Here is a 21,050-nt window from a genome sequence, read left to right on the forward strand (position 1 = left end):
GAAGATAGTTTAAAAGCCGCCACCCTGCTGTGCGTTTGTGGTCAAGACGCATTCGAAATCGCTGAGAACATAGCAGCACCTGTACCTCTAGAATCTGTTAACTACACAGATCTCAAAAAACTACTAAAGGAACACTTCCAGCCCAAATTGTCCGTCATCGCTTGGTGCCACACCTTCGAACAGAGGGATCAGCAACCCGGAGAACCAGCCAAAGAATACATTGCTGCGCTGAGAAAAGCCGCTAAACACTGCGAGTTCAAGGATCTAGAAGAACGGCTGAGAGACAGATTTGTATGCGGACTGAGGCATAGAGAATTACAGCAGAGACTTTTTGCTAAAGAAGATTTATCATTCCAAGATGCCTTGAGAGAGGTTACTGCAGAAGAGGCAGCGGGCGGCGCCATCAAGAACATGAGGCCGATCAGAAGCACTCCAGAAGCTGTGTCCATGCACCAGGAAGGAGTCCAAAGGAACCCAGAGGAGGATCCTGACGATGAAGTAGACCGTCTCTACCCCACGAAAGAAGGGAAACAGAAAGAAAGCTCTTCAGCTCTCCCCAAGTGCCTCGGTTGTGGAGGTCGCCACAAGAGGACCGACTGTAGATTCCGCTCCGCTATCTGTAGGGCATGCGGAAAACAGGGACACATTGCAGCTGTGTGTCTGGGCCGTCAGAAGGTACAACCTCGGGAAGAATTGCTCCTGAAAGGTACCAGCCAAAACAGGGTGGGTTTCTGCGCTTCACGAAGAAGCATTCATAGGACAGGCACACACAAGCCCATCAAGAAAAAGCTGTCACTTAAAGTGAAGCTACAAGGGGTTCCATTGGCTATGGAACTGGATATGGGGTCTGCACTTTCAATCATTTCCATGCACACGTTTAGGAAGATTTGTTCTGGCAGCGGATTTCAGGCCAAGCTGAGGCTTTCCGACATTGTGTTAACAGACTTTCAAAACTCCAGAGTGTGTGTTAAGGGGGAGGCCACCCTTAACGTACAGTATAAGGATTTTGAAGGTCCACTAGATGTAATAGTAGTAGGGGATGAACGAACAAGTCTCATAGGACTCAATTGGTTTGAGGCCTTGGGAATACACGTCACAGGGCTCAATAGCTTGCAAACAAATGACCTACAAGAAGTCTGCAAAGAGTTTGCAGATGTTTTCAGCCCCCAGCTGGGCACGTACAAAGGACCCCCAGTGTCACTGAAGTTAGACCCCACTGTCACCCCTATTAGAATTAAAGCAAGGAGGGTCCCTTTTGCTTTAAAGAGTAAAATTGACACCGAGTTGGACAAACTGATTCAGCAAGGGGTTTTAGAACCTGTCGACTCCAGTCCTTGGGAGACCCCCATTGTCACGCCTCTTAAGGCAAATGGGGACATTCGCATCTGTGCAGATTACAAATGCACTCTGAATAAGGCATTGAAGCAACATGCCTATCCTGTTCCTGTGGTCAGTCATATCCTGGCCTCCCTCAAGGGGGGGCGCGTTTTTGCAAAGCTTGACCTAGCTCAGGCGTATCAACAGCTGCCTGTTGATGATGCTGCTGCTGTAGCTCAGACCATTGTGACCCACAGGGGGGCATTCAAGGTAAAGAGGTTACAATTTGGAGTAAATGTCACTCCTGGGATTTTCCAAAGCGTAATGGAAAACACACTACGGGGTATACCAGGGGTTTGCCCCTATTTTGATGATGTCTTAATTGCAGGAGACTCTACACACAATTTAGCTGAGAGATTAAGGGCTGTCCTGCTGAGGTTCAGGAAAACGAGCCTCAAACTTAAGAAGGACAAATGTAAAATTCGGTGCCTTCTACAGATTTTCTGGGATTCAAAATCGATGCTACCGAGATTCACCCTGCTGAATCCAAATTGAAAGCTATTATGCATGCTCCTAGGCCAAAGTCCAAGGCCGAACTACAGGCCTTTCTGGGCCTTCTGAACTTCTACAACTCCTTCCTTCCAAACAAGGCTAGTGTAGCCGAGCCTCTTCATAGGCTCTTGGACAAACAGGCAGTGTGGCAGTGGTCACAAAAACACGAAGCAAGTTTCAATGAGGTTAAGGCCTTACTCACTTCTAACAGTGTGCTTGCACATTTCAATGAATCCCTTCCTGTGTGCATCGCTTGTGATGCTTCTCCTTATGGGGTGGGAGCCGTACTAAGCCACCTCAGATCAGATGGAACTCAGGTTCCTGTTGCATATTACTCCAGAACCTTGTCTTCTGCAGAGCGAAATTATGCTCAAATTGACAGGGAGGCTTTAGCTGTTGTTGCTGGAATCAAAAAATTCCATGATTTCCTTTATGGCAGGCATTTCACAGTCTTCACTGACCATAAGCCTTTGTTGGGGCTGTTTACCACACATAAACAAACTCCCCAGATCATCTCCCCCAGAATGCTGAGATGGTCTATCTTTCTGTCTGCCTATGATTTTTCCTTACTTCACAAACCTGGGAAAGAAATGGGCCACGCTGACGGCCTCAGTAGATTACCCCTGCCGGTAATAGAAGCTGACCCTGCACCAACAATCAATATCCTCTCCATTCAGGCCTTGCCTGAGTCCCCTTTAGATGCCAGTGATGTGGCCACTGAATCAGCCACAGATCTCACACTTTCGCATGTCCTTTCTTGGGTTTTAACTGGATGGCCATAGAGCTGTCCAGGCACTGAGTTTCAGAGTTTCTGGTCCAAAAGGAACGAGTTATCCACCTTCCAGGGGTGTCTGCTTTGGGGGAGCAGAGTTGTCATTCCTGCCTCAATGAGGACTAGGGTCTTAGGTACCCTCCACGAGGGTCATCCTGGCATTGTACTTATGAAGGCGCTTGCGCGCAGCCACTTGTGGTGGCCTGGGTTAGACAAAGACATTGAAGCTAAGGTGCATGCATACCACCTTTGTCAACGCTCGCGCCCTGAAATGCCCCAAGCTCCTGTACATAGATGGGAGGAAACACAGTCTCCATGGTCTAGGGTGCACATTGACTACGCTGGGCCCTTTCAGGGTCAATTCTTCTTGGTCCTAGTTGATAGCCATTCAAAATGGCTTGAGGTTGTACCTGTCTCTTCCACCACCACTGCAAAGACTATTCAAGTACTGAGGGGGATTTTTGCTGCACACGGGCTTCCAGATGTCCTCGTATCTGACAATGGCCCTCAATTCACTTCTTCCGAATTCCAAGCTTTCTTACAGGCCAACATGATTCGTCATGCCACCTCTGCGCCTTTCCACCCGTCCACCAACGGCATGGCTGAACGCATGGTTCGCATCACCAAGGACGCCTTGAAGAAAATTACCTATGGAGACTGGCATCACAGGTTGGTTGACTTCCTCCTTTCTTATCGCACTACACCTTCCACTTCTACCGGGAGGAGCCCAGCTGAACTTCGTTGGGGGCGCAAACTGACTACCAAGCTTGACCGGTTGCACCCGGACAGACTACCTTCCACAATCACACACCCCAGGGTACCTAGACAACTGCTTGTGGGTGCCCCGGTTTGGACTCGTAACTACGGGCCTGGTCATTCATGGGTCCCTGGCACTGTATCCAGGGTCACAGGTCCTTTGTCCTACGAGGTGTCCCTGGACAACGGTCATGTCCTGCGCCGACACATTGACCAGCTCCGCACTAGACGGGACCTTCCCACTGAGACTCCTGGGTCTTTTCCAGGGGGAGGGGGACTCCTTTGGGCAAAGGGAAGAGTGCGGGCTGCCGCCTATCAGTAACGAGGGAGCTACAGACAGCTCATTCCAAGATTCCACGAGTGCTCCAAACAGGAATCCATGGAGCCCAACTAGAACTCAGGCACCAGTGCCTACTCCAGCCAGGGAGTTACCCCGGGGGCATAATCACTACTCACCCGCATCACTCAGTACTCCAGTCAGGGAGGATATCCGGGAGCGTCCAAACAACCCACACCCTGCAAGAGAGCTGGCACACATTCCATCTAGTTGGCCCGACACTACCCCTGTCCCTAGAAGGGGGCAAGCACACAGGGAGGTGGTCGAGGAACCAAATCCCGACTACAACACCTCTGACATCACTCAGGGGTCAACTGAGTTTTGGGATAGCACTGAAACCCCAACAAGCCCGGGTACAGAACGGGAACAAGGGGAAAGACAACCTCTTGACAGGTCTAGGACAGACCTGGGAGGTTCTACAGAATCGCCCAACAGTGACAGTCACTTAAGAGGGCCAGAGAGCCTGCAGCCAGGCAGGACAACCAGGTCAAACAGAGAAAGAAGCCCTGGCCTGACAAGCCCGGTGGGCAAACAAGCAGGCCAGGCATTGGAGCACAGTCCTTGGGAATCACCAGGGTGTAGCAAGGGGGACAAGCATACATCACCCCTCAGTCAAGGGGTACTTGGCAGGTACCCAGAAGTCAGGAGGTCACAGAGAGCCAGAAGATCTCCTAAGTATTTAGAAGATTTTGTAACTCTACTGGCAAAACAGAGTTAACAGAGAGTATTCCTGTACACATAGGAAAATAGAACACTGGGAACAATAGAAGCAGAGGGGATAACTGGTACAAAGTAGTATGGGCACCACGCTCGTATTGGGTTGTATATTATTATTGTATGATCATAGTCTTAGCCGGAGGGGAAGGGGTGTTATGTCCTGAGCTTGTGGAAGCAGGCTTGGGGCATTGCAACGGTCCTGGGCAGGTGCATGCGCGGGTGCTAGTGCGCCAAATGTTGAAGTTTGGCCCGGGAATCGCCTATAAAAGAGGCAGGGAGATTTGGGCATTGTCAGCGTCTTATAACCAGTATGCTGAACAGAAATAAAGAGTTCCTGAGAACTACAACTGCTTCTCGTGTCATTGCCATTTCGCGAAGGACTTAACACAATTCCTATGGCCTAATGATTGCAATGCCACTTGGATGGGACATTAAGTACATTCTTAAGGAAACAACTTGGTCTTCCCTCTGCAGAGCTGAATAAACTAATAGGTCTATTACATTTGTATTACTGAACAAACTGCATAACATCTTCATATTAATCTTAAAGAGGAAAGGGGCACTTGAGACTCCTTTGCTACATTGCATTATGCAGATGGAAGCTACAAAGCAGAGCAGATATTTCTGAACACAAGATTCCTATGTCATGATAATCTGTGGAAGTCTGTTTCCTTAGCATGTGGAGTCTATTTGTTTAAATTAATATCTCAGCCAGAATGTATGACACTGTAGCAAGAATATTTGCAGCTGATGGGAGTTGGATAAACACAAATTAATCCTATTGGCTCTGTGCTGATGTTCCTGGAAAGCGACAATACAAAAAACATTTGTTATACTATTTTGGAAACATCAAGGATTGTAAGGGGAAATCATATAGATCATTTGACATTTGTAGTTTAGTTTTTAATTGTACACATATGTGTACACATCCATGCACACAGTACACAGAGAGCCTAATTAATAAGATCTTGCCAGATCAGTGGCTTATTATCACTGCTTATGAATACAACCATCAAAAAATTTGGTGTTTATCTAGTTTATTTCTTTCTAATCTACGTCTTTTCAAGGTTTACTGTATAAAATATATGTTAATATCAGTATAATTTCATAAAACCATAAATCATTTTCAACACATTCAAGAGTATCCTACATAAGTTTAACAAGCCAAATCAAAAAACTTGAAAGAAAAAACATTTTTTTGAAAAATGTTCATTTACAGGATTTTTTTAAAACTCCAATCAAAATATTGCATGTGATTTTATCCAAGGAAAGTATCCTGTAGACAAGGGGTGTCAAACTGCTGGCCCCCAGGCTGGATGCCTCATGGTGAAACTGCGTCCACTCCATTGCCAGCAATGGAAAAAACTCACGATACATTGCATCGTGTGATGTTGCGAGCTTGACACCTGTGCTTTAGACGCAATGGTGACATCCAGACTGTTTCTTTAAAAAATAGTGAGATATTTCAGTTAGTGGAAGACACAGCTGTTCAAGTCACTGTTAGAACTAAATGCATAAGTAATACTGTATCAGTTCTATCTGTACTGGGGTTTCTGGTGCTCACATTCATAGCATTTATACACACACACAGCCACACAAATGTAAATCAAATACATTTGGTTCTTCCTGTGGATCTCTCTGATCCAGACATTGTGCATTTACATACTTAATCCCATAATGTTTTCCCATTATCTTGTGTATCCTACTGCAGGTATTAAATACTTAAACTGCAACACTCCAAAACCTATGATTCACTGTTGCATTTCAATGAAGAAATTTGGGGAAGGATTCTGAAGATCACAAAAATAGGGCTTTGTATAGCATGCAGCATGTAGGCTATAGGTTGTCCATAAATCTTCTTTTTGTTTCAATCTTCTTTGTTGCTTTGCTTTCCTAGGTTTGCTTCATTCTTAAATATAAGCATCTCTAAATTCCTCTTTCAGACTTAGAGTGGCCATTTGTGAGTAGCAATTAGTGAAGAAAAACATTCTATGACATCACAACTCATTTTTTTGGTGAAAAGGGGTCTGATTAAATTTTTCAGTAAACTGCAATGTAATTTACAGCATTATAAAATATTTAAATTGGATTATTCAATCTAAGGGAAAATTCTTATTGAAAACTAGGGCTCATTTTCCAGCTCTCTTGGATCCGTTGATAAGTATCTGATAAGTAAAATAGTGAAGAAAGAACTTAAGAGTATATTGAATGTCTCTATTCTAGAGCTCCCTGGAAAATCTATTTGTTTGATCAGAACTGATGACTTCTTACGAGAGAATAGTTGAATGGTTGTCCATGAGGGAACTCTCATGCCTTATAATTTTTTCTTTCCATCAATAGATAACTAAGCAACACCACATTGGTTTTTTTTATGCACCCTTGTTTATGTAATATGTTTTTTAAAATGAAACTTTGGAGAGGGTATTCCTTAAACACTGTGGCAAGATATTTAGTGGAAACAAACAGACATTCCCTACAGACTACTGCTCTGCTAAACCTGTTGCCAAATACGACACATTTACGTGCAAATTTCTCTCCAATTCCTTATGGAGAACACTAACAGCACCACAGAAATGCAAGATGCAGCTGTGGCAAACTTAGCACATTTCTGACAGGTTCAGCCAGAGGGAGAATCTTTCCTGGCTTTCTTGGTAAAAGTTATGCCTTTGAACCATGAGGATTTCCTCTTGAATCTTGGCTGAGGAGGTGTGGGGCTAAAGTCCAGCCACACCCTCCAGACAAGGAACTCTGCTAATTGGTTAAGGCCTCTTTAATGTCTGGCCACCATTTGGCAGGCCCAAGAGGCAGCTGCAGCACTCATCTCCATTTATAAGACACTCTTGATTAACACCATATTTTAATACAAGGCCAAATGAAGTTTCAGCAGAGCCAAACATCTGTATTTGTACATTCCTTTGGAGAAATCCTCTCTTTTCAATTGCAGAGTTTGCTCTCATGCTTTTTGGAGAACACATGGTGTAACCTGGATTTTGTTCTTTTCCACAAAAATACTCAACCATGAATGTTAAGATTCATAGCTCCAAATTTTCATTGTTACCTTCCAGCTGTCAGCTCGCTTCCAGCAAACCACTTTCAGTAAAGTAATAACTCCAGCAATTGTAGTGGGATTCTCTTTCAACTTTGTCCACGGCCATAAATGCTTCATGAAGTAAAATAAAGCATCCTAACTCTGTGGCATTATCTTTCTCTACTCTATTCTAACAGACCTTATCTCCATCTCCTCCTTTTTCTATCACAGATATGCCTGGTATTAACAATCAGTTTATTGATTAGTATGGACACGATTAATCCTTAACACAACAACCAGATTTTTTAAAAAAAAAAAATAGGCAAAACAGTTCAACAACACTTAACATAAAAGCATTTGCTACAATAGTACATATCAAAAAGAGTAGAAATATTTCTGTAAGAAGAGCAGCAAAAGTATCAATAAAGAAGTACAGCTACTTAGTGTTAAAAGTTCAAATGAATAAGAATGATTCAGTTTAAGCTGCAGTCTTATGCAAACCTCTTGGCAGTAAGATCTACTGTGAAGGATTTACTTCAAGCACACATTTCCAGTGTCAGAAGCTAAGGGTTCATCCAGATAGTCACTTCTAGGTGCTTTCTTCCTATGCTTGTGTTGGCAGAAAAGTATGCTGATATAAATTATTCTGCCCCATGCTTGAGCTTTACTGTGCCTCAGCAATGAAACTGGATTTTGTGTCTCATTGAAATGTGAGACAGTTTCGGAGCAGCAGTTGGTGGATTCCCCGCCATTCTTTCTCCTCACACTCAGTGTGGCCTATCGTTGAGGAAAATAATCCCTAATTGCTCCCAGAATGTGTGGTGGAGTTGAGTTTGGGGAAATTGGGAACTCATAGAGAAGTCAATCAAAACTTTTGAACTTCCTGTGTGTGTGTGTGTTGCATTGGAATTAGCTCTTTTGAGACCAACATTCCTTGCAGGGCAGAGGCAGGTGGAAGCAAAACCCCAACTACAACCTTAAAGAAAAGCATAAGATAAGGAGAGGATCATGCAACAATGTGCAGAGTCTTAATTTCTTTGGGATACTTCCCTGGCCTTGTTTCCTGTTGTCTTCCCCCACTATAGTTTTTTTCTGTTTTCTGAGAGAGTTTCAAAAGACTTGTTGTTTCCGCTGGTTTTATTCAAGGCACTTACTTACTTTTATCTCCAAGGAAGTTTTTTTTTTTTTAACCAAACCTCCACTGGGAGAACAGTAAACATAGCCAAAGGAAAAGGAAAAGGAAAAGGAAAAGTTAGGTCCTTCAAGAATTGAGCTAATTAGTGAGGATAAGTTTAGGATTTTTTTTGTCTCTATCCCATTTCTCTTCTTCCTTTGCCATAAACAATTCTTATTATCTGGCTACAACCAGTAACATCCTTTCCCAGGCCAATTGATTTGTTTGTTGATCTATCACACTCTGCATGCCACTGTTCTCTGTTTGAAAAAAACTATCAGTTTCCTTTGACATTGATAGTGCTGAGGGGTGGGACAGACAGGTTTTGGAGAGAGAGAAAAACCGTATCTCCTGCTTTTTCACTCTTCTCTCATCATCTTTCCCCATGTGTCTTACTACCACAGGATGTAGCAAGATTTAGATTGCCAATACTTCAGCCATAGCAACAAAGCAATCCCTCTTCCCCATTCCAGATTAGATTGCTGAAAACTTTGGGCAGCCAGGAGCAATCTCACTTACAGTATTTTCTGATTTTCAAAAGAAATCCTGATGCTTGGAAGCAACATCTTTTTCATTCTAAGTGTGCATGTCAGGCTTCTCATAAAGGTCTGTGCAGAACGTGCTGGCTAGTCATCTGCCTTTTCCTTTTCAAATAGGGAATCACACTAAATGACTGATGGGGAAAGAAAGGGTGAGGGGAGAGCATGCAGTGCTACAATTAATAGGACCAAAACTCTTTTAAGTTGTGTTGCCTCTTTAGCCACTAAGGTGATAAAAGGGCAGTAGAATTAAAGTGCCCAGAAACCATATGAAGGAAAGGAAATACACTTAGGCAGCCAATTGGAATAGGATGGATTGCTGACCATGTCATTCCCAAGCTTGTCATCAAGATGAGCTGGACAGCAAATTTTGTATTGAAAGAATGAAAACATCACTTTCCACAATAAAATAACTAAATATGCCTTTAGTTTACATCTGCAGAGAGCTGAGGATGAAGCAGAAAGACTTCAAGAGGACATACCTGTATTCCTTAAAAATGACTATTGAGGCCTCCCTGAACTGTAGTAAACACAAATACTGCAATATCTTGCAGTAATCAGAATAAGCCCTTAACAATAATGCCAGCACTAGGCACAGAATCAGCTTCAGAATTATCCACAAAAAAATGTTACTTGCTGACACCTATCTATATTTCCTTGCAATGAGATTCATCCTAGTGAACACGAATCATGCAATTTTAATCTGTCCACAATAATGTAGCATAATGTAGTTCTCAGAGCTTTTGACACGGTCATTCTACTTCTATTTGCAGGTCTCCGGTACTGCTATGTCCACTAACCAGACTTTTTTGTCTTTATTATTGTTAATTGTTAAGTTTGGAGTGTTACATAACAGGTGCATGTCTGCTTAAATTCCAAAATCCCAGAGCAAGTTAACTTCTTCATTTTCTGTGACTTTCTCAATTCTTGCTTGCAGGCAATTGATATTTCTTGTAGATCTTCCAGTGCACTATTATTTCCATTTTGTCATGCCATTGCTTGTAGCCAGACTGGAAGATCTTCTTGCAGCAGCTAACCAAGTGGTCTACTGTTTTGTCAACTTCTTTGGATAAGCAGCATTTGCTATCTCTTGCTGTGTTCTCGATTCTGGCTTTGAATGCATCTATTCTTAAGGCTTGGTTTTATACAGCCACAATTACCCCTCTATCTATTTCTTCAATTTTCTTGCTCTAAGCCATTGCAGGGTCCTGTTATTATCTGTTTACTCTGCTATTTTTTTCATGTACTAGCCATGTAATGCTTTGTTTTCCCATCCCTCATTTCTCTTCTTCATTTAATTTTTCTTGTAGACTAATTTGGTTTCTTCAATACTCAGTAATAATAATAATAAAAGCCTTACCAGAAGTAATTCAGAATGTAGAGGAAAACCAGGGGGAGTTGGCAGTGAATGAATCCAGCAGATATATACAACGGTTCTCATTTGGAAACCAGGCACCTCTTCCTCAGGAAGAACAAAACTCTCTAACTAAAGAAATAAAAGAATTAAAACAAAGAATAACTGAGAATCTAGAACAGCACAAAAACAACAGAATAAGGCTGCCTGCATTCAAGCTTGTTCCAAAGAAACAGCTAGCACAAGCATTAAAAGATGCAAATACTGCAATATCAAGAATAAGCACCAATTCACTGCAAGAAACAAACCAACTAATGTACAGCACAGCTGCAGTTATAACTGAATACCTGGGATACAAAACCAACAAAGAAGAAAAACAAACAAACAGTGCACCAGAAAAATGGAAGGTTAGACTAGAAAATAAGATCAGCAAGTTAAGATCACATGCAAGCAAGCTAGAACAGATGAAAGAAAAGAAGCTGAAGAACAAGAAGACCAAAGAATACCTAATCAAGAAATACCACTTAGAAACAAGGAAGATCAAGGAAGCACTGGAAATAATAAAGCAACAAATAACAGCTATAGCCAGGAAAATCAGTAGATATGAAGCTCGAATTGCAAACTATAGGCAGAACCTCCAATTTCAATCCAATCAGAAACGTTTCTACCAATCCATCAATGGAGAAACTGCAAGGAATCAGTCAGTACCTGACAAGGAAGAAACAGTGCAGTTCTGGAAGCAGATATGGGATAACCCAAAGAAATACAACAAGGATGCGGCTTGGTTAAAAGAGGTGGATGCAAATAAAACAGAAGTTGAAATGAAAGAACTAGTAATAACAACAAAAATGGTAGAAAAAAAAGCAAAGAAAATCAAAAATTGGTCAGCACCAGGTGAAGATGAACTGCATGGGTTTTGGTTGAAACATCTAACTGCTATACATCCACTCATTGCCAAGCAGTTCAACAATATACTACAAGGAGGAGAAATTGAAAAGTGGCTAACAACTGGGAAAACCTACCTAATAATGAAAAATCCAGCAAAAAGGGACAACACCAGGCAACTACAGGCCAATTACCTGCTTACCAAAAACTTTCAAATTACTAACTGATGTGGTAGCTGATGCAGTACAACAGCATCTAGTTGAAAACAATCTCTTTCCACCTGAGCAAAAAGGAAACCGCCCCAATAGCAGAGGAACAATAGATCAACTCCTAATAGACAAAATGATCTTGGAAAACTGCAAGAAAAGGAAGACCAACCTGAATGTGGCATGGATTGACTACAAAAAGGCATTTGACTCTCTGCCACATGATTGGATAATAAGTGCCTAGAAATAACAGGAGTCAGTAGAAACATCAGAAAATTTGTGCAAAGATCGATGGCACAATGGAAGACACAGTTGCAGATCAATGGTGAGAAGCTGGGAGAGGTTAATATCAAGAGAGAATATTTCAAGGAGATTCATTATCACCATTACTATTTGTTATTGCACTGTTTCCTCTGTCAACAATACTGAATAACTCAGGACATGGCTATCAAACATCAAAAACATCTGCCAGACTATCCCACCTCCTTTATATGGATGATCTGAAGCTGTATGGCAAAACATCATCTGAAATAGAATCGCTGCTCAACACTGTCCGTATATATAGGCAAGATATTGTAATGGAGTTTGGCTTGGACAAATGTGCCACACTTACTACCAAACAAGGAAAAGTAGTGAAAACTGAAGGAATCAAGATGCCCCATGAAAATAACATTAAGAGTCTGGATGAGGAAGATTACTACAAATACTTGGGTACCCTTCAAGCTGACAACATCAAGTGCACTGAAGTCAAGAAAAAGATTAGAAGTGAATACATCAAGAGAGTGAAGAAGATCCTAAAGTCCAAACTCAATGGAGGAAATACCATAAAGGCAATCAACACCTAGGAAATTCCAGTCATTAGGTACACAGCTGGAATAGTGGACTGGACTCAAACAGAACTAAAAGCAATGGATAGGAAGACCAGAAAAATAATGACAAGGAATCATGCCCTTCATCCACGCAGTGACATTGACAGACTTTATCTACCAAGGCAAATAGATGGGTGTGGAATGCTACAAGTACATCAGATGGTTGAAGAAGAAAAAATGGCTTTGGAAGAATATCTGAAGAACAATGATGAAGATGCACTGAAATTAGTATATCAGGAAAGCTTACTGACTACTGGAGAGACCAAACTGGCCTACAAGAAAGACCAAATGAAGAACAGAATAGAGGCATGGGAAGACAAAGCACTACATGTCCAATACATTAAAAAAATAGCTGGGAAAGCAGATAATAATAAAACCTGGCAATGGCTAAGAGCAGGAAAATTGAAGAAAGAGACCGAGGGACTGATTCTGGCTGCACAAGACCAAGCCTTAAGGACAAATGCATATAAAGTCAAAATTGAGAAGACAGCAACAGACAGTAAGTGCCGCCTATGCAAAGAAGCTGAAGAAACAGTGGACCACTTGGTAAGCTGTTGCAAGAAGATTGCACAGACTGATTACAAGCAGCGGCATGACAACGTAGCAACAATGGTGCATTGGAAGATCTGCAAAAAATATCATTTGCCTGTAAGCAAAAACTGGTGGGATCATAAAATAGAGAAAGTCATAGAAAATGATTAAATTAAACTGCTCTGGGACTTCAGAATTCAAACAGACAAGCACCTGCAACATAACACCCCAGACTTAACAATTGTCAATAAGAAAGACAAAAAAGTCTGGATAGTGGATGTGGCAGTGCCTGGAGACAGCAGAACAGAAGAGAAAGAGCTGGGGAAGATAACGAAATACAAAGACCTACAAATAGAAATAGAAAGACTGTGGCAAAAGCAAGCAAGGGTGGTACCAATAGTCATAGGCACCTTGGGTGCAATCCCAAAACAATTGGAGCACCACTTGAACACCATTGGCATTGACAAATTCACTATTAGTCAATTGCAAAAGGCAGCCTTACTAGGAACTGCTTCCATCCTGCGGCGATATCTATAATACCATCAAACATCCACATCTGCCTATCCCAGGTCCTGGGTAAGGACTCGATAGGTAGACAAAATGCCAAATCCAGTCTTAACATCTGGCTGATTGTGCGATGATCAATAATAATAATAATAATAATAATAATAATAATAATAATAGTGAGGCACTACCTTGACGTGGTTGTGGGGCTTGTGTACTCTGAGGAAGATGAGAGCCAAGCCAGAGGTTCAACCATACTGGACAGGTCTCATCAGAGGAGTCAGACAAAGAGTGTCTCTCCCATACAAAACATGGTGAGACGTAAATTTCAGAATGCCATACCGGCTCGGATGTCGCCCGGGTTAACAAGGTCCGCGCTAGATATTGGAGTTCCTGGATATCTGGTGAAAAATGGGTTACAGGACTCAGGACTGTTGGCCGAGCAACCAGGGCCAGCAGCTGCAGAACTACTGGAAGAAAAGATGTCTACCCGTCGCAGATACACAGTAATGGAAAACAAAGAAATAATGATCTGTTACTACAGATCAAGTCCAACAAGACGAGGATATCTAAAACGAATGCACCAATTCTGGAAAGAACAACATCCAGAATCAGAAATAACAGAACAGAGACTAGCAGATAAACGCCGATTTATAACACGAAATAAAATATTTACAGAAACAGAATTGGACGAACTGCAAAGGTTTACCCAGGGCAAAGAAATCAAAGCCTTACAAGAAGTAATTCAGAATGTAGAGGCAAACCAGGGGGAGTTGGCAGTGAAAGAATCCAGTAGAGGTATACAACTGTTCTCATTTGGAAACCAGCCACCTCTTCCTCAGGAAGAACAAAACCCTCTAACTAAAGAAATAAAAGAATTGAAACAAGAAATAAAATGCGCATCTAGAACCAGCACAAAAACAACAGAATAAGGCTACCTGCATTGAAAGCTTGTTCCAAAGAAACAGCTAGCACAAGCATTAAAAGCAAATGCAAAATTACTGCAATAGCAAAGTATAGCACCAATTTCACTGCAAGAAACAAAACCAACTAATGACAGCACAGCTGCAGTTATAACTGAATACTGGGATGCAAAATCAACAAAGAAGAAAAACAAACAAACAGTGCACCACAACAATGGAAGGTTAGACTAGAAAATAAGATCAGCAAGTTAAGATCACATGCAAGCAAGCTAGAACAGATGAAAGAAAAGAAGCTGAAGAACAAGAAGACCAAAGAATACCTAATAAAGAAATACCACTTAGAAACAAGGAAGATCAAGGAAGCACTGGAAATAATAAAGCAACAAATAACAGCTATAGCCAGGAAAATCAGTAGATATGAAGCTCGAATTGCAAACTATAGGCAGAACCTGCAATTTCAATCCAATCAGAAACGTTTCTACCAATCCATCAATGGAGAAACTGCAAGGAATCAGTCAGTACCTGACAAGGAAGAAAAAGTGCAGTTCTGGAAGCAGATATGGGATAACCCAAAGAAATACAACAAGGATGCGGCTTGGTTAAAAGAGGTGGATGCAAATAAAACAGAAGTTGAAATGAAAGAACTAGTAATAACACCAAAAATGGTAGAAAAAAGAGCAAAGAAAATCAAACATTGGTCAGCACCAGGTGAAGATGAACTGCATGGGTTTTGGTTGAAACATCTAACTGTTATACACCCACTCATTGCCAAGCAGTTCAACAATATACTACAAGGAGGAGAAATTGAAAAGTGGATAACAACTGGGAAAACCTACCTAGTAATGAAAAATCCAGCAAAAGGGGCAACACCAGGCAACTACAGGCCAATTACCTGCTTACCAACAACTTTCAAATTACTAACTGGTGTGGTAGCTGATGCAGTACAACAGCATCTAGTTGAAAACAATCTCTTTCCATCTGAGCAGAAAGGAAACCGCCCCAATAGCAGAGGAACAAAAGATCAACTCCTAATAGACAAAATGATCCTGGAAAACTGCAAGAAAAGGAAGACCAACCTGAATGTGACATGGATTGACTACAAAAAGGCATTTGACTCTCTGCCACATGACTGGATAATCAAGTGCCTAGAAATAACAGGAGTCAGTAGAAACATCAGAAAATTTGTGCAAAGATCGATGGCACAATGGAAGACACAGTTGCAGATCAATGGTGAGAAGATGGGAGAGGTTAATATCAAGAGAGGGATATTTCAAGGAGATTCATTATCACCATTACTATTTGTTATTGCACTGTTTCCTCTGTCAACAATACTGAATAACTCAGGACATGGCTATCAAACATCAAAAACATCTGCCAGACTATCCCACCTCCTTTATATGGATGATCTGAAGCTGTATGAAAAACATCATCTGAAATAGAATCGCTGCTCAACACTGTCCGTATATATAGCCAAGATATTGTAATGGAGTTTGGCTTGGACAAATGTGCCACACTTACTATCAAAACAAGGAAAAATAGTGAAAACTGAAGGAATCAAGATGCCCCACGAAAATAACATTAAGAGTCTGGATGAGGAAGAGTACTACAAATACTTGGGTATCCTTCAAGCTGACAACATCCAGCACACTGAAGTCAAGAAAAAGATTAGAGGTGAATACATCAAGAGAGTGAAGAAGATCTTAAAATCCAAACTCAATGGAGGAAATACCATAAAGGCAATCAACACCTGCGCAATCCCAGTCATTAGGTACACAGCTGGAATAGTGGACTGGACTCAAGCAGAACTAAAAGCAATGGATAGGCAGACCAGAAAAATAATGACAATGAATCACGCCCTTCATCCACGCAGTGACATTGATAGACTTTATCTACCAAGGCAAATAGGTGGGAGTGGAATGCTACAAGTACATCAGATGGTTGAAGAAGAAAAAATGGCTTTCGAAGAATATCTGAAGAACAATGATGAAGATGCACTGAAATTAGTATATCAGGATGGCTTACTGACTACTGGAGAGACCAAACTGGCCTACAAGAAAGACCAAATGAAGAACAGAATAGAGGCATGGGAAAACAAAGCACTACATGGCCAATACATGAAAAAAATAGTGGCGAAAGCAGGCTAATTAATAAGACCTGGCAATGGCTAAGAGCAGGAAAATGAAGAAAGAGACCGAGGGACTAATTCTGGCTGCCCAAGACCAAGCCTTAAGGACAAATGCATATAAAGTCAAAATTGAGAAGACAGCAACAGACAGTAAGTGCCGCCTATGCAAAGAAGCTGAAGAAACAGTGGACCACCTGGTAAGCTGTTGCAAGAAGATGGCACAGACTGACTACAAGCAGCGGCATGACAAAGTAGCAACAATGGTGCATTGGAAGATCTGCAAAAAATATCATTTGCCTGTAAGCAAAAACTGGTGGGATCATAAAATAGAGAAAGTCATAGAAAATGATAAAATTAAACTGCTTTGGGACTTCAGAATTCAAACAGACAAGCACCTGCAACATAACACCCCAGACTTAACAATTGTCGATAAGAAAGACAAAAAAGTCTGGATAGTGGACGTGGCAGTGCCTGGAGCTAGCAGAATAGAAGAGAAAGAACTGGAGAAGATAACAAAATACAAAGACCTACAAATAGAAATAGAAAGACTGTGGCAAAAGCAAGCAAGGGTAGTACCAATAGTAATAGGCTCCTTGGGTGCAATCCAAAACAAATGGAGCACCACTTGAACACCATTGGCACTGACAAATTCGCTATTAGTCAATTGCCTTATTAGGAACTGCTTCCATCCTGCAACGATATCTGTAATACCATCAAACATCCACATCTGCCTATCCCAGGTCCTGGGTAAGGACTCGATAGGTAGACAAAATGCCAAATCCAGTCTGAACATCTGGCTGACTGTGCGATGATCGATAATAATAATAATGTTGGAAGGGACCTTGGAGGTCATCAAGTCCAACCCCCTGCTCAGGCAGATAACCCTATACCATTTCGGACAAATGGCTGTCCAGTTTCTTCTTAAAAACTTCCAGTGTTGGAGCGTTCACCGCTTGTGGAGGCAGGTTGTTCCACTGGTTAATTGTTCTAACTGTCAGGAAGTTTCTCCTCAATTCTATGTTGCTTCTCTCCTTGATTAGTTTCCATCCGTTGCTTCTTATCCTGCCTCCAGGCCCCTTGGAAAATAGTTTGACTCCCTCTTCTTTATGGCAGCCCCTGAGATATTGGAACACTGCTATCATGTTCCCCCTCGTCCTTCTCTTCATTAAACTAGACATACCCAATTCCAGCAACCGTTCCTCATATGTTTTAGTCTCCAGTCCCCAAATCATCTTTGTTGCTCTTCTCTGTACTCTTTCTAGAGTCTCAACATCTTTTTTACATCGTGGTGACCAAAACTGGATGCAGTATTCCAAGTGTGGCCTTACCAAGGCATTGTAAAGTGGTATTAATACTCCACGTGATCTTGATTCTATCCCTCTGTTAATGCAGCCTAGAACTGTGTTGGCTTTTTTGGCAGCTGCAGCACACTGCTGGCTCATATTTAAATGATTGTCCACTAGGACTCCGAGATCCCTCTCACAATTACTACTATTGAGCAAAGTACATCCTATACTATACCTGACTCTAAACCTAATTCTTGTACAGGTAGTCCTCAACCTATGACCACAGTTGAGCCCAAAATTTATGTTGCTAAGCAAGACATTTGTTAAGTGAGATTTGCCCCATTTTGCAACCTTGACATATTTGTTAATAGAATCATGGCAGTTATTAAGTTATATTGATACCCAATTGTATATCTCCACCCCGTGTCCTTTCAGTGAAGCAGTCGACGTAATGTGCCGGTGCCTGGAAGATGTGAGGGTCTGGATGGGGGTGAACAGGCTTAGACTCAACCCTGAAAAGACTGAGTGGTTCTGGGTCTTGCCCCCCAAGGATCATCCTGATGGTCCATCATTGGTCCTGGGGGGGTAAACTTACCTCCCTCAGCGCAGGCACGCAACTTGGGTGTCCTCATGGACTCACAGCTAAATTTGGAACAACATCTATCGGCTGTGGCCAGGGGGACCTTTCCCCAGGTTCGCCTGGTGCACCAGTTGCGGCCTTATTTGGACCGGGAGGCTCTACTCACGGTTACTCATGCCCTTGTCACCTCAAGACTGGATTACTGTAATGCGCTCTACATGGGGCTACCCTTGAAGAACGTTCGGAGGCTGCAGTTGGTTCAGAATGCAGCTGCGAGAGCGATTGTGGGTGCAGCAAGGTACACTCACGTGTCACCTATCCTCCGTGAGCTGCACTAGCTTCCTGTGGGTCATCGGACACAATTCAAGGTGTTGGTTATCACCTTTAAAGCCCTTCATGGCTTAGGACCAGGTTACTTACAGGACCGCATACTGCCGTATAGTTCCTAGAGACCGGTGAGGTCCCACAGATTGGGCCTCCTTCAGGTCCCGTCGGCCAGACAATGTCGGCTGGCAGGCCCTCAGGGAAGGGCCTTTTCTGTGGTGACTCCGACGTGGTGGAATCATCTTCCCCCTGAGATTCGAACTACTCCCACCTTGCTGGCCTTCAAGAAAGCCATTAAAACTTTCCTGTTCTGGCAGGCCTGGGGTTGATGTCCCCAGGGGGCCGGGACACGATTGGGACATGTTGTATGAATGCACTCATTTTTATTGTTATATTTATTGTTTTAATTTTGTACGCCGCCCTGAGTCCCTAGGGATTGGGCAGTATATAAATTTTATTAATAAAAAAAATAAAAAATAAAAAAGTGAATCTGATTTACCCATTGACTTTGCTTATCAGAAGGTCACAAAAGGTGATCACATGATCCAAGAGACTGCACCCATCATACATGGGAGTCAGTTGCCAACTGTCTGAATTTTGATCACATGACCATGGGGATGCTGCAATAATCATAAGTTGGAAAATGGTAATAAGTCACTTTTTTCAATTATATTGTAACTTTGAATAATCGCTAAATGAACTGTTGTAAGTCAAGGACTATCTGTATACTAGCTTCAGTGCATCTTCTTCACTGTCTTTCAGATATTCTTCCAATGCTTTTTTTTCTTCTTCAACCATCTGATGTACTTACAACCTTCCACACCCACCCATTTCCTTGGTAGGTAGAATGTGTCAACATTGATGCCTGGATGAAGGGCATGATTCATGGTCATTATTTTTTGGTCTTCCTATCCAGAGTCTCAGTTCTGGTTGAGCCTAGTCCATTATTAAAGAGGTGTTTCTAATGACTAGAATTGTCCAGATGTTGATTGCCTTGATCACATTTCCTCCACTGAGTGGATTTAAGATCTTCTTCACTCTCTTGATGTATTCATTTCCAACCTTTTCCTTCATTGTGCTTATGTTATCAGCTTGAAGGATGCTGTCATGTTTCTGATAGATAGAGCTAAATAAATCAGAACTCCGAGGCTGGAAGCTTCCTCAAAAACATGTTTATTGGATACAAAATATCGGCACAGTCAAAAGTGAAACCAAGTCTAAAATCCCCTCCAAAGAGTTACAGTATTACAAAGTCAAACTTCCCACCCCAGTACTATGCAAGCAACTACATTTCCCAATAGAATAGTTTGGCGGGCTTTCTAACATCCCACCCAACCCCCTAGCATAACTGAAAGAACAACCTTGTTCCCATGGGACACAGAATTGTTTAGACTAGCAAAAATCCTCCACAGCTCCTCCCATTCATGTGACAACCTAGACAAGCAAGATGGCTGCAGCTAGGTTCATTGTAGAGTTAACAGATGCGCAGGTATTTATAGTGATCGCCTTCATCTGGACTCTTGATATTATTTCCATAGGGCATCTTGATTCCATCAGTTTTCACTATTTTTCCCCATTTCAGGGCAAGCATCACACATTTGTTCAATCCAAACTCCATTGCAATATCTTGGCTATATATACAGACAGTGTTGAGCAATTCTGTTTCAGATGGTGTTTTTCATGGGATAGCATGGCATATGATTTTGATGTTTGATATACCTGGCCTGAGTTATTCAGCTTTGCTGAAGAGGAATCAGTGCAAGGACAAACAGTAGTGGTAATAGTAAGTCTCCTTGGAAGATTCCTCTATTGATGTTAACCTTTTTCAGTGTATCACCATTGACCAGTAAGCTTCTCTTCCATTGTGCCATTGATCTTTGTACAAAGCTTCTGATGTTTCAACTGACTCCTATTATTTCTAGGCACTTTATTATCCAATCATGTGACAGACATTCCACAGATATTCTTATCCACCTCCTTTAACCAAGCTGTGTTCTTGTTGTATTTCTTTGGGTTATCCCATATCTGCACCCAGAACTGTATTGTTTGTTTCTTGTCAGGTAGTGATTAATTAATTGCAAATGAAATAAGCATAAGTGCACCCCAAGGTTGTGGAACTCTGATCTAGCACATTAAATGATGATGCCACTAAGAAGAAATGCTATGAAATTTATTCTTTATGTTGGGAGGTTGAGGATTGCTATAGTAGTTTATGTTCTTTATTGTAATATACACCATTTTAATAGTCAAAATTATGGAATAGTTGAATTT

This window comes from Crotalus tigris, unplaced genomic scaffold (assembly GCF_016545835.1).
Source record: "Crotalus tigris isolate CLP2741 ecotype Arizona unplaced genomic scaffold, ASM1654583v1 scf7180000024339.11422700, whole genome shotgun sequence".
Taxonomy (NCBI): domain Eukaryota; kingdom Metazoa; phylum Chordata; class Lepidosauria; order Squamata; family Viperidae; genus Crotalus; species Crotalus tigris.